This window comes from Typopeltis vanoorti, chromosome 1 (genome assembly GCF_054136105.1).
Source record: "Typopeltis vanoorti isolate ZY-2024b chromosome 1, IOZ_Tvanoo_1.0, whole genome shotgun sequence".
Classification (NCBI taxonomy): Eukaryota; Metazoa; Arthropoda; class Arachnida; order Uropygi; family Thelyphonidae; genus Typopeltis; species Typopeltis vanoorti.
Window position 1 is genome coordinate 109,848,569 of NC_143549.1, and position 14,390 is coordinate 109,862,958.

Genomic DNA, 14,390 nt, shown 5'->3' on the forward strand with positions numbered 1-14,390 from the left:
TTACAAAGAATTTTATAACTGCACAATACTCAATTTTATCCATTTCAAGGGATACAGACAACACTTTTGCTTCAGACAGCTGTATAAAACAAACTACTTAATAGAATGACTTGCAATTTCACATGAATGCTTATGACAGATGTATGAACTTAGGAAAAAAAACAAATCTTGTCAATAGTGTTGCCATCTATGGTCGAGTTCGAGAACATTTCAGATCACCCTCGTATATTACTTTTTCTATAGGATCTGCATCAAGGAAAAGAAAGAGTAGTCATGTTATTCAACACTAAATATTATTATTATTTGACACCTCGAGGGAGTTCAAGTACTCTACAACTCTCTGTTTCCACCACTCAACTTCACCCACCCGTCATCCACCAATGCCAACTACTGCCCACCACCATCTCTAGTATTTTCACAGACAATCACAAACATCCATGGCGAGATTCGAACCCACAGCCTTTTGTCTGGAGAGCAATGCTGACCACTCAGCTAACCAGGCCGGCTAATCTTCTTCAATGGCAGGCAATTTCAAGTAGAGTGATGTGGGCAAACAACAGAATGGAGAACTGGACGATGAGGCTTATTTGTGCCTATGGTCCCATAGAAGGTTCTGCTAAAGTAGAAGTGGAGGAATTTTTTGAGGCTTTAGAGAAAGCAACTGACACAATGAAAAAGGAAAAGTTGGTCCTTGTGGGGGATCTAAATAGCAGAGTAGGAAATGATTGTCATACATAGAAAAATATTTTGGGAAAATTTGGAGAAAAGAGCAAAGCTAATAATAATGGCAAGTACCTGTTGGATTTCTGCTCAGGACGTGGACTGGTTATTACTAACACCATGTTCAAACATAAAAATCTGCACAAATTCACATGGAGAGAAGAGGCTAGGAATAAGAAAAGTCTCATTGACTATGTTATTTTTGATAGTGATGTTTTCTCCCTGGTGCAGGACACCAGAGTGTACAGAGGATTTGAAATTGAAGTGATCAGTATTTAGTCTTGAGCAGGATAAAATTGCATGTCATATTGAAAAGAAGAACATGTAAGAAAGTTTTAAAGCGTATAAAAGTTGAGCAACTCTCAGATGTGAACTGTAGTCTGAAATATGTAAACATTATTCGGAAAAAAATGAAAGAGTTTGAGAACAGGAATCAAATCTTGGAGATTCAGTGGCAAGCTCTGAATCTCCAAGGTTTGAGAAACATGGTGAGGTTGTCTGCAAGGATAGAAAAATCAGAACTCCCTGGTGTACACAGGAAGTTAAACAGATAGTGAAGGAAAAGAAGAAATCATATCAAAAGTTCCTTGCAAATAAGTCAGCTTGTGCTCTTAAGAATACAGAGACAAATGTAAGAAAGCTAAACACCGTGTAAAACTAGCTAAACAAACTTCATCAGAAGACTTTGGTAACAACATAGAAAATAAATATCAAGAAGCTGGCAAAATATTCTGGAGATTGTTGAAGAAGCTCTGAAATGGAGTCAAGAGTGCTGTAAAAGGAATTAGAGATGACAAAGTGATATGAAAACTGGAGAAAAAGATATCTTTGAAGTATGAAGTAATTACTTTGAAAAATTGCTAAATGAAACTAGCAGTGATGACAGCACAGTGATAAAAAACACTGACCCAGCATGCAATCAGGAATACATATTCATACTTAAAGTAGAAAAAGACGTCAAAAGTCTGAAATGTGGGAAAGCAACTGGAGTAATGATATTTGACCTGAAATGCTCAAGTTTCGAGGTATAAAAGTCTTACAGTGGCTGCACTGCATTGATCAGAGGACCTGGACAGAGGGAGAAATTCCAGAAGATTGGAGTAGAGCTCTCATAGTACCCATATATAAAAAGGGAAATAAAACTGAATGTGAGAATTACAGAGGTATTTCTCTACTGAGTGTTCCTGGTAAGATTTATTTCAGTATACTTGAAAAACTGTTGAGAAGGATTGTGGAAGAGAAGCTTGGTGAAGAACACGCTGGATGAAGGCTCTCAGGATCAGATTTTCACTTTACGACAAATAGTTGAGAAATCAACGGAATATAACAAAGATCTGTATTTAAATTTTGTAGATCTGAAAAAAGCATATGACAAGGTGCCAAGAGAAGCTATTCAAAACGCTACAGTTGTATGGTGTCAGTAGGGTATTATATCAAATATTACTTTGTCTTTATTTGAGTTTTAAATCAGCAGTTAGAATCGAAGGAAGTACAGGAAGATGGTTTAATGTTAAATCAGGTGTTAGCCAAGGATGTATATTATCCCCTCTGTTATTAATTATTGATATGGATCATATAATAAAGGAAAGTGCTATTAAATCTGATATCAAAATTGAAGATGTTAATGTCAGCTCTTTGCTTTATGCGGATGATGTTATACTTCTAAATAAATCCACTACAAATCTGCAAGATTTCCTGACTAAATTGAATAATCGTTCTAATGGATATGGTACGAAGGTCAGCAATAACAAGACAAAGATAATGAAAATAGGCAGGAGCATTGAAAATATCAATTGCATTGTGAATGGAGAACCTATAGAACAAATAAAATATTTCAGCTACTTAGGCACAATTTTGTGAAGATAGTAAATTAAATATGGAAAGAGACAACAGGATTGATAAAGCTGGTGTTAATAAAAGTGATTTATTTTTATTTTGAGATATTTATATAGAGGATATTATCATAATATTTAATCCTTATATTAGAGAGATTTTTTTAAATTATTTTGAATTAACATTAATCCTACGGCAGCGCCGCTGTTTAAATATGGGATTTTTATTTATTTTATTTAATCTTTTTTTCTAACAATTATTTTTTTTAATTCTGAGTGTACCTGTATATTATATTGCACAAGGGTTCATTCCGATTGGTGCAATTACCTCCTTTTTTACTATTTCTTTCAGAATCCAAATAATCACTGACTGAAGACCAAAATACAAAATAAACACATTTAATATAACAAAAACAATATATATATATACACTTCAAACAAATATTACATAACTAACTACAAATTTAATTGGATCCAAGGCCTTTTAAAAATAAATTTACACTTAAGACTAGACTAAACACTTTGTTTTCACAATGAAAAAATGTTCATAGCCAGTTTCTCTGTCTGTCAAGGTCCTTTTCCAAATATATATGACTTTATTCTTCATTTTCATAGGATCCTTTGTCATCACTTATGTAGCACACATTAATTCTTCCTGACTTAATTCTGTCTTCTTTTTAGTAGAAATAACAGTTAGATTCCGTGTCCTTAATACAGATGAAACTTCCTAATCAGAGTTTTCTCGAACATTCCTTTAGAACGTAAATAGCTATTTCTTCTTTTATTCACTAATGCTTATTGACAGTCTTAACTCTCCCCATTTAAAAAAAAACTTGCAGTTCTATTATTCCCTTTTTGGAATCTACTATAAATCTTCCAATTAGCGTTTCCTCCAATATTCCTTGAAAAACGCCTATAGCAATATTTTCTCTCATTTACCAATACTTACTTCATAGTTCCATGATTCCTTTTTCGGAATATACTATTAATTTTCCTCCGACTGTCACATAAAAAAACTCAAGTTCCTCTGAATCTAAATATCTGCTGGTCTATGTTCTAATTTCTTCCCGAACTCTCTCCTTGTTTTTTCTCCGTTACTCCGATACTGAATGCTTATCTTGTCAGCTGTCAATCACACATCAAACTTCTCAGCACGCATGTGCACTCCATGAAAGTGGCAAACGAGAAACTAAATACAATGGCTGACGCGTAGGTTACGTTAGCGTAACGAGGATGTCTCTTCAAACACAACACTTGATAATTTTAAACTACAATAAATTTATTTAAAGTAACACAACTATTCAAATCCGGTAAGTACATGAATTTTTAACTGCTTTACATATCATTTTTGACAAAACAATTTCAATAACAGGCACATCGCAAGTGCCGACAATGCATGTTATGAAACTAAAACTAATAAACATAAACAATATGTAAAAATATTCAGAAATTTAAATTATGATTATTTTTACACTGGTATGGTAGGAAGTCAACTGAATAAATTTATATGGAATAAGAGAGAAATTAGTTAAAAAACTAAATTAGCTGTATACAAGACAGTGTTCAAACCAGGTTTAACTTATGGATCTAAGAGCTGGGTCAGAAGTAAAACACTTGACCAAAGACTAGAGATCGCAGATATGAGAGTCCTGAGAAAGATTAGAGGCATGAACCGATGGCATCAATGGCAATATCATATTAAAAACGGATATTAGGAAAGAACTTGACATTGTCAGCATGCAGGAATGCATTAGCAGAGCTAATCTCGGGTGGTATGGTCACTTAAATAGAATGGGTGAGGAAAGATTAGCAAAACAAGTGTTCTCTGCCAGGTTGTCAGGAAAACGACCCAGAGGAAGATCAAGATATAGGTGGATTGATACGGTACAATGTGCCTTAGACGATTGAAATATAAGATGTGATAATATTGGAGTCTTGACAAGTAACAGACTGATTTGGAGGAAAATTGTAGATAGGAAGTTAGTAATACACTAAAGCTTAAAACAATTGCAAGAAAATCATCAGCGCATTGAAAACTGATTTCAGATCAGTTTTCCTGAAAGCAGGAAACAACCTCATCAGAAAGAAACATCAGACAATCACCAAACTTGTATTATATCCATGTGGCAGTCATACTTTTTGGTCTCTTGCCCAGAGTAATTGGCCATGACTTGAATCAAACACTGCTTCCCCTGTTATTGCACCCAGATGATTCTGTTGCATTGTTGCCTACAGAAAAAAACATTCTCCTGGTCAAAATAATCCTGTCTGAATTAGACATCAAAAAGTTCCCTAGTCCTGGTGGCATTCCTCCAATTGTCCAGAAGATTTGCACTCTCGAGTTGACCTGTTCTCTGTCACTTTTTTTGATGGTCTCTTATTCCACTGCACCCTAGAAATTCGTTCATGTACAACTCATGCCTTGCCATCAGACTACCACCAATCTCTACTCCAAAGTAACTGAGAAAACCATCAACTTTCAACTCCTGCACTACCTTGAAGATACTCAATACATGACTGCCATTATGGATTCTGCCAATGACATTCAACAGGAAATCTACTGACATATGTCACCCACCTCTGAATAAATACCATGGAAAGGTTTGGTGAATCCCAAGTGGCTGCACTTAATATCTCCAAAGCTTTCAAACAGATCTTGCACAAAAGTCTATTAAGTAAGCTCCTGTTATTTGGTTTGTCCCATGATGATGAACAGTTCTTTGAACTATTCAGTTAATGCTGTGGTCCTACAAGGTTCTATCATCTCACCTATCCACCAATCTTATCCACTAATCTGTTACACTGCTTCACCAATGACAGAACACTGTATTCCTCATTCTCACTTGGAACCCTTGCACCACAAAAACCATCACAACTCGCAGAGCAACTCTAAATTCTGATCTCTGAATCATTCCTCAGTTGCGCTCAGATAACCTGGTCAATTTCAATGCTTGTACAACACATTTCTGCTTTATCTCTCACAAAAAGGAAATGTATTCTCCAGACTTACCTTTGATACCACCCAAATCACCAGTCAAGATGAGATTTCTCTCCTTGGTATTTCTCCCACATCAAGCCTCTCTTGGCATAACATGTTGAAACCATTGCCTCCTCATCATCCATAAAATTAGTGTTCCTGTTTTACCTAGTGCATTACTTACCTTTGAAAACAGCTATTAACTCTGTACAAATCACAAATCTGTCCATCCAGTATTGCTTGCACACTCAGTCCCCTAAGAGCTCCCTAAAAATATTCAACTCAATAAAGAAGTGAGCAGTCAGACTAATTAATGACCATCTCTCATCAGTTCACTGCCAACCTGCTTTCACATAGCATTTAGTTTCTGTGGCATGCAAAAAACTGTGCAGAATATTTATAGATGAATTCTCCACTTTCTGTTGCACCTGTTTATACAGGAGCAGCAGTTGCCCAGTATCCCTTTACTGTTCAACTGTAAACACACTGATTTTGCTTCTTGCTTTTTTTATTTCATCTTTATTTATTTATTTTTTTTTTATGGAGAATCCATCCATGAGAGGATGTCAACCTATAGTGTTCTAGTACTGTGGATATGGGCAAGAAGGAACTTGTTCACATTTGACTTTGAAGAGCTGTGGAATCTTTGGGAAACACTTGGTCCCAGTACATATATGAATATAAATCCTTTGATGCTATTACAAATTCCAATTGGCTCTCCTTTTCAAATGCCACCAACCAAGCTGGATGAGAAGCGGAAGTCTTTGCTATAAATCAGCAATGAATGCAAAGTGTATCTACGTTCACAAATTCCTGATAACCTTCTTTATTCTTCCAATACTCTTGATCTCTTTTTAAACATTTCTCTTTCTAGATATACTGTAGAGGTCACCTTCCCCTCTTAGCAACTCGTACCACAATCCTGCACAAGTCTCCTCTCACACAGATCTCCCTTCCTCAAACCACTTCTGACCTCACATCATTTGGCACTGCACAGCCTCTCATAACCTCTGAAATTTCTCCTTTTCTTGATCTGACTGTTGCTTTTGCTCATTGAACCCTAACACTTTCCCAGAATGAGTCACTGGCAATTATCTTCACTAGTCACTTTCATTCACTTTGATTCCACTTTACCATACACCACACTCTGATGTGTGTGTCTATCATTCCTCCCCCCCACACACACATACACATCCATGCTACCAGCCTCGTACCCATTCTCATTTGCAACTTATAACTTTCCTTGCATTTTCTGTCAAATGCCTTTGCAAGTCCAGCAGTATTGTGTAGCCTTTATCCAATTCCACTGTCACCTTATTATAAAATGTGAATAAATGATTGAGACAGGACCTCCCTTTTGCAAAATCATGCTGTCTCCTGCTATACCAGGATCCGAGCACCATATGCTTTCTGAAGTTTTTCGGTAAAAAGAGATCAGGAAATTATTAAATAACTTATACTCTAAAAATGTTGGTCCTGGTGGCATCTCTCCAATTGTTCTCAAACTATAATCTATTATATATAGTTGTTCCACACACTGAAGTAAGTGTGTGGAAGCAATTGCATATTCAACCTTTCTGAAATATGGAGATAGAAAGCTACAGTGAAACAGGCTGCAATTGCCATCACCTCACTCATCTCAGCTTACATCACCTGCCACTGGACATTTCCAGAGCTTTTGTCTGTGTCTTGTATTGAGGCCTGCTAAACTAATTGCCATCTTTTGGTCTACCTGCCGCCCTCTGTAATTAGGTAGCAAGCTTTCTCTCTAATCGTTCACTGCATATCATTGTAGATGGCTCCCTCTCTTCGAGCTTCATCACTGAGGGCTCTGTCCTATCACATGTCCTAAACATTTACTCGAAGAGATTTGTTTAGGGAGCCAACTAATGCTCCCTAAACAAATGTGAGCCATTAGATTTTAGGGAGCCATCTAATGGCTCCCTCTCTTCGAGCTTCATCACCGAGGGCCCTGTCCTATCACATGTCCTAAATGACCTACTCTCAATCACTGCATGTCTTATCCAGAACTTTGCAGATGATAGTACTCTTCATTCATCTTACTCATATGATAAAACATGCAGTGCTCTGACATCCCAATCTTTAAGATCATCTGTAGCTAATGCCTTAAACATTGATTTACGTTCCATCCTTCAATGCAGAGGACAATCTGGTCACCTATAATGCCACCAAAATGTAGTCTTGCCTTATCTTGCACAAAAGAGAACTCAGCTAACCTACCCTTACTATCATTAATACACAAATCACCAGACAAGATCAGGTCTCTGCTTTGACTACCATCTCCTGTGATAAATGATAAACATGTCGATAGATTCCTCAGCATCCAAAGAACTAGGCATTCTCATTCATTCAAGATGCTGTTGTACACCTAACTCTTACCTTTATGCAAATCCATCCATCCATAGAATACTGCTCACATATTTGGGTTATGCACCTGAAAATTAAAAAAAAATGTTGATGCTGTCCAGAAGAGAGAAATTCAGCTCATAGATTATACGGGTTGGAGTAAACCCATAACTAACTCCTCTGTTTCACAGATGCAATGTTTTGGCACAGGTATTTCAATGGTCATTGCTCCACTGAACTGGCAACCATCATCCCTTTACTTTCTGTTGCACCTGTTAATAGAAGAAACAGCAGTTGCCCAGTATTCCTTTACTGTGCAACTGCAAACACACTGATTTTTGCTTCTTACCTTTTTTATTTCATCTTTTTTATTATTTATTTATTTATTATTTTTTTTATGGAGAACCCATCCATGAGAGGATGTCGGCCTATAGTGTACTAGTACTATGGATATGGGCAAGAAGGAACTTGTTCACATATTTGTTCATATTTGACTTTGAAGAGCTGTGGAATCTTTGGGAAACACGTGGTGGGAGACTGTTCCAGGATAGGTTTGACAGAGAGTAGGAAAATTATAAAAGATGGTGAATGTTTTCAAGATCAGAAGGTAGTAGAGTTTAAGGTTCTTCAGGCTATTTGTGCATTGCATGGCTTATTATATGAAGAGGAAGAGTGCAGTATCCTATCATCAGCAATACTGTGGACTTCCATTGCATTTTATTTTGTGCAAGATGACTCAGTTTATGTATAGAGTTTCCGCACCATTTGACGATGTCATCACCCCATTCTCTGTTTGGTCTTCCTCTTTTGTTCTTTCCTTTAATCATTCCAAACAGCAACGTTTTTAATTTTCTCTCATCATTCATTCTACATATGGAAGAGCCAAGCTATAAAGATGCAAACTAAACTGCGCATTGTAGAAACCTGTATCTTCAGCAGCATGCTCTATGGATGCGAGGCCTGGATACAGACGTAATTTCCTTTTGATTATTTTCTGGATCAGGTTTTCTTTTGGTTGTATTCGTCTGTAGATTTCCTCATTGTTCACTTTCTGTATCCAGCTTATTCTCAAGATCTTTCTATAGCATTTCCTCTCAAATACCAATATCCTCCTTTCAGATTCTCTCAGGAGTACCCAGGCCTCGCATCCATAGAGCATGCTGCTGAAGATACAGGTTTCTACAATGCGCAGTTTAGTTTGCATCTTTATAGCTTGGCTCTTCCATATTTTGTCCATGGCTTTTAAAATAGTTGTTGCTCTGGCTATTCTAATTTTTATCTCTTTTTTTGGGGTCCAAGTCATGTGTCATGTGGCATCTGAGATATGTGAAGTGTTCCACATTTTCCAGTTGAAATCTGCCTATCGTAACTCTGTTCAGTAACTCCTGTTGTCGGAATATCATTGTTTTAGTTTTTTCAAAGTTGACATTGAAATGGAAATTGAGATGGAAAAGACGCATTTGGGTTTTACTGGGACTTGGTTTCAGTTGGTTTTCCTTATAGTAAACCGTAAGGGTTTCTAGCTCTTGTGTGAGCTGCTTCTTATTGCCTGGTCATCTGCATATAAGAAGGTTCTTGACTGTGGGTTTATAGGTTGGTCATTAGTATATATATATATATATATATTGAAGAGTATGGGAGATAATACACTTCCCTGGGGTAGACCGTTTTTTCTGAATATGCCATCTGCTCTTTTTTCCTTCAAAATCAACAAAGAATCTCCTACTGAACAGCAGCGACCTAAATATCTCCACTAACCGATAGCTGTTTGTCATGCTGTAAATTTTGACTATAAGCTTTCTCAGATTTAGTGTGTCATATGCTGCTGTCAAATCTATAAATACAGCTCCTCTTGCTAACCCCCATTTCAAAGCCATCCTCAGTAAACTGTGTTAAGTTTAATACTTGTCCAGTGCATGATCTTCCTAGTCTAAATCCTGCCTGTTCTTTTATTAGCACTTTCTCTATTTCTGGACTTTGTCTGTTCAAGATTAAACTCTCATACAGCTTCAGTGTTGTGCATAGGAGAGCTATATGCCTGTAGTTCTTTGGATCCTCATTTAATCGGTTTCAGGACAGGTATTACTTTCTTTTGCCTCCATATGCTGGGTATTTCAGCAAATTTCATTTCTGGTATCATCTATACCGGCAGCTTTTCCTGGTAACCCCACAACAGCAGATTTCAGTTGCTGCTGTTGTGGGCTTACCAGATCATTTTTTGAGTAAGAACCAGGCTTTCCTGCTACTGTGCTTCATATCTAAGCTTTTAATTTTCTCTGCCCATTGTTGACTTTTTTTTTCAGACAGTGCTGCTATAAGTTCCTCTCTTGCATCAATTGTTTCTGATGAAAATAGATCTTTATCATATAGGTCACAATATCGTTCATATATTTCCACGTTGTGCTCTGTTTCAGAATAGAAATTCCAGATGATGGCATTATATATATATATATATATTTATTTTGTTTGGCCTCAATCCTTGGACTGATGAGGCACTGAGGGTTGAGAAGCTTGCAGATAGCAAGCTTATCAGTAGGCATGTTATCTTTGAGACTGATTGTGAATTGATTTCAGTTTTCTTTCAGTTTTTTCCATTTTCCATGAATGAGTCCCCCAAGCATGATAAGACATTCTGGGCTGTCCATGCACTTTTCTGAGATATAGGAGACATTTAAATGAGGGGAGACACAGGGGTGAGAAAAATGGCTGGATATAAGAGTTTGAGAGCTGATTTGTTGGTCTGCCACAATCAGAATGAATCCACTGGCAACAAAAATTGCATACAAGGCTGTTTTCTTCCCCATAATGTTAAGCTTTCACCTTTGTCACTTCAGAGCTTCAAGTGGTCTGTCTGTGGTAGCAGCAAGACTATAAGTGCTCTGTTCTCACTCAGTATTGTTGTTGCCATCTTTGCATCGAGCTGTTTGCATGGCTGTACATTGTGCACTGGTGCTTTCTGTGGCCTGGTATTAGAATAGCAGAAATTTTTTTAAAAAGCTCATGATTGTTATGGTTAATATAACATTTTTAGTTCCTTAGAACTATTGCTATACTTTCATTTGGAACAGAAGATTTTGTAAAATCACTTTTAAACAATAAATTAAAAGAGCACAATTTCCAAGCAATTTCCAAATGCTGTTTAGTTCACTGATCTATACTGGTTTCCAAAACCTAGGAATGAACACTATTTCTGAAGATCACAACTTCAAATTCAATAGAATCAGGTTGTGGCAATTTGTATAACTGATAATTTCAAGTATAAAGCAGGTGCACATTCAGGATTACATGCCATGTTGCAACTGGCATATCTCGAGGTAGAAAAAAATTAGAAACCTAATTGTTTAATTAGGTTTCTATAATATAAAAAGTATTTAGCATGAATGTTTACTATATATATATATATATACCTTAAAATGTGGAGGCACAAAAATTTTTAGTAATTACACTGCATGCAGAAATAATTCAGAAAACCTGGTCAGATTTTTGATTCCAGATGATTGCAGTAGAGCTTTGAAAGGAAATAAAACTGAATACGAGAATTATAGAATTTTCCTACGGAGTGTTCCAGGTGAGATTTATTTAAGAATACTTAAGAAGTAAGAAGCAATGAAAAATTGTTCAGGAAAATCTTGGTGAAAACCAGATTCAGCCAAATTAGTCCTGTGTGGCCACAGCTCATTGTAGAGCACATTTTCAGATAGGTATTGTATCCATAAAAATTGGACAAGACAGCAGTGGGCTGATTTACTCTTTACAGATGAGAGTCATTTTAGTCTTTCCTCCAATTCTTGAAAAAGATAGGTAGGCAGGTGGTTGGTTCATAGTGTGGGGAGGTATTATGCTTAGTGGATGCACCGAGCTATAAGGCTGGACTATGACTGATGAAGAGTATTGCAGTGAAGTTCTTCAACATCGTGTTTGATTGTTCTGTGGTGCTGCAGGAGAAGAATTCATTTTTATGGATGACAATGCAACGCCACATCCTACACGAGCAGTGGAGATACTTCTGGAGACCGGGGATATTAATCGAATTGAGTGCCAGCACATCTCTCAGATCTCAACCCGATACATTTGGGACACAATAGGGAGATGCATTGCTGCTCGAAATTCCTCTCCAGAAAACAAACAAGGCTCTGTCCTTGCTCTGAAAGAGGAGCAGGCCAATTTGCCTCAAGAACTCCAGAATCACTTGATGCTAAACATGGTGTGATGCTGTAAGATCTGCATCACAGTTTGGGATGGACATATTCCATACTGAAATGTCTATCTGCATAGTTTTCTGTATGCACTGTACATTAATTCCTTAACTATGTCCATAGGAAATTTGTAACTTTTGCCAGAAACATATTACAATTTAATATGTACAAAATTTATAACACATTTTTTTTGTATAATGTAATTTATTTGTATACTGGCAATAAATTTATGTCCAAAGTTGACTGTAGTCATAAAATTTTTTTCATATACAAGTAAAAATGTAGTTTGTCCTTAGCTTTTGGATGCAGTGTACCTCTGTCCTCGGGAACACTCTTCCCTATGAAGTATTTCTCAACATCTACAACCTGTATCCCTTTAAAACAATGTCAATAAACTATCTCAGTCCTAACCCGCACTCGATCATCACATTGATATGCTTATAGGTCCAGTTAACATTTTGCTAATTCTGTTATTTCCACATTTAACTTTGCCATATTCACTGAAAATTGTGCCTAAATAGCAGCTGAAATGTTTTTCTAGTTATTAATTTTATGCTATTTAGCCTATTTTTGTTTAGGAGTGTCCCTGTCCCTTTTTATAATGTCATTGGCTTTTTACTCAGTTTTAGGGCATTACTGAAGTTTTATATAGATATGTAAAGAATATAAGAGGGAAAATTCAGGCATACCTTTTTTAGGAAGTTGCTGGCTGTCTTCTTATTCAGTGGCATCCCAGCATGTGGCAATATACATACATCTGCTGTTTAGGGAAGGGAGTATGATTGAAAGGAAGGGGGGGGTTGGAAACAGTGGGGACACAGCAGCGTGGGAGAATTATTGGTGAGGCAAGGGGTATGTGAATCTTTTTATTGAAAAAACTTGAATTTTTATATATATATTATTAAGGGTGGGCAAAGAATACTTTGGGGGGGGGGCGAAAATAGGAACAATTTTTTGGAGAAGAGGAAGGATATGATGGGATAGGCTCAGGGTGGGAGTAACGGAGTGTGAGCCATTTCGACAGTGCATCATCTTTGGAGCTCGTGGGGGCGGGCTATGTCATGTTGGCTTGGTGTTTTTGTCTTTAGTGTAACTGTTATTTCCTATTGTTGGAGTCGTGACCTAATTTTTTATGTTATGGTTTGCTGTTTAGGGAAAGGAGTATGATTGAAAGGAATGGGGTTTTGGAAACGGTTGGGGGGGGGTAGAGCAATGCAGGAGAATTATTGGTGAGGCAAGAGGTATGTGAATCATTTTCCCCCACTCGCTCCAAAGATGACGCACTGTTGAAACGGCTCACACCCTGTTATTCCCACTCCTGAACCTATCCTATCACATCCTTCCTCTTCTCCAAAAAATTGTTCCTATTTTTATCCCCTCCTAAAGTATTCTCTGCTCACCTTAATAATATATATATATATATATATATATATACACACACACACGTGGGCTGTTCAGTAAGTAATAAGACTAATTTTACTGTGGCTAAACCACTCATCACAATATTAATTTCTGTGGAATAAAGAAATGCTGCTGTATGTATTAACAAAAGAGGTTGATAGATGGCGTATACAGGCTGATGTGCCAGAGTGTCACGTGACTAAATGCAAGTGCTCATCGGCGCGCCTACAAGGTGCGACCAGTCTTCGAAATGGAAGCGTCCTTGGAACCACGTTATGCGATTAAATTTTGTGTGCGTTTGCAAAAATCGGTATCAGACACTTTTAACATGATACGCAAAGCTTTCCACGATGATGCAATGTCGAGGGCAAGTGTTTTTCGCTGGCATAAAACTTAAATAACATAAAGATCTTGAACAAGATCTTCAACGTCCATCACAGAGACAATGATCAACACAGCAGCGATTATCATCAAGCACGTCAAAAGGAAGCGTCCATTGCTGAAGAATGGCTTCTTATTGCACCACGATAATGCAAGGCCACATATTGTCCACTACCTACCACACCCTCCATACAGTCCTGATCTCGCACCGTGCGATTTCTGGCTGTTTTCTCAGCTCAAGAAACCATTAAGAGGCCGCCATTTTGAAAGTAACAAAGCATGTGTAAAAGCTGCGGAGGCGGTTTTGAAAGAACTCTCAAAAAACGAACTCTCACATGTGTTTAAGAAGTGGACACAACATTGGGACAAATGCATCACGTCTCACAGTAGTTACTTCGAAAAAGACCATGTAAATGATGACGATTAATGGTAATCTGTTTTCTGTATAAATATAGTCTTATTACTTATTGAACAGCCTACGTATATATAAAAACCCGAGGTAAGTCTGAGTTTTTT

At 37.1% G+C, this 14,390-nt stretch overlaps 1 protein-coding gene across 1 annotated transcript in view; it reads left to right on the forward strand.

The window, feature by feature from the left end:
• The window catches only part of Fancm (FA complementation group M), a 389,753-nt gene that overhangs the window by 92,694 nt on the left and 282,669 nt on the right, over positions 1-14,390 (forward strand). The window lies entirely within an intron of this gene.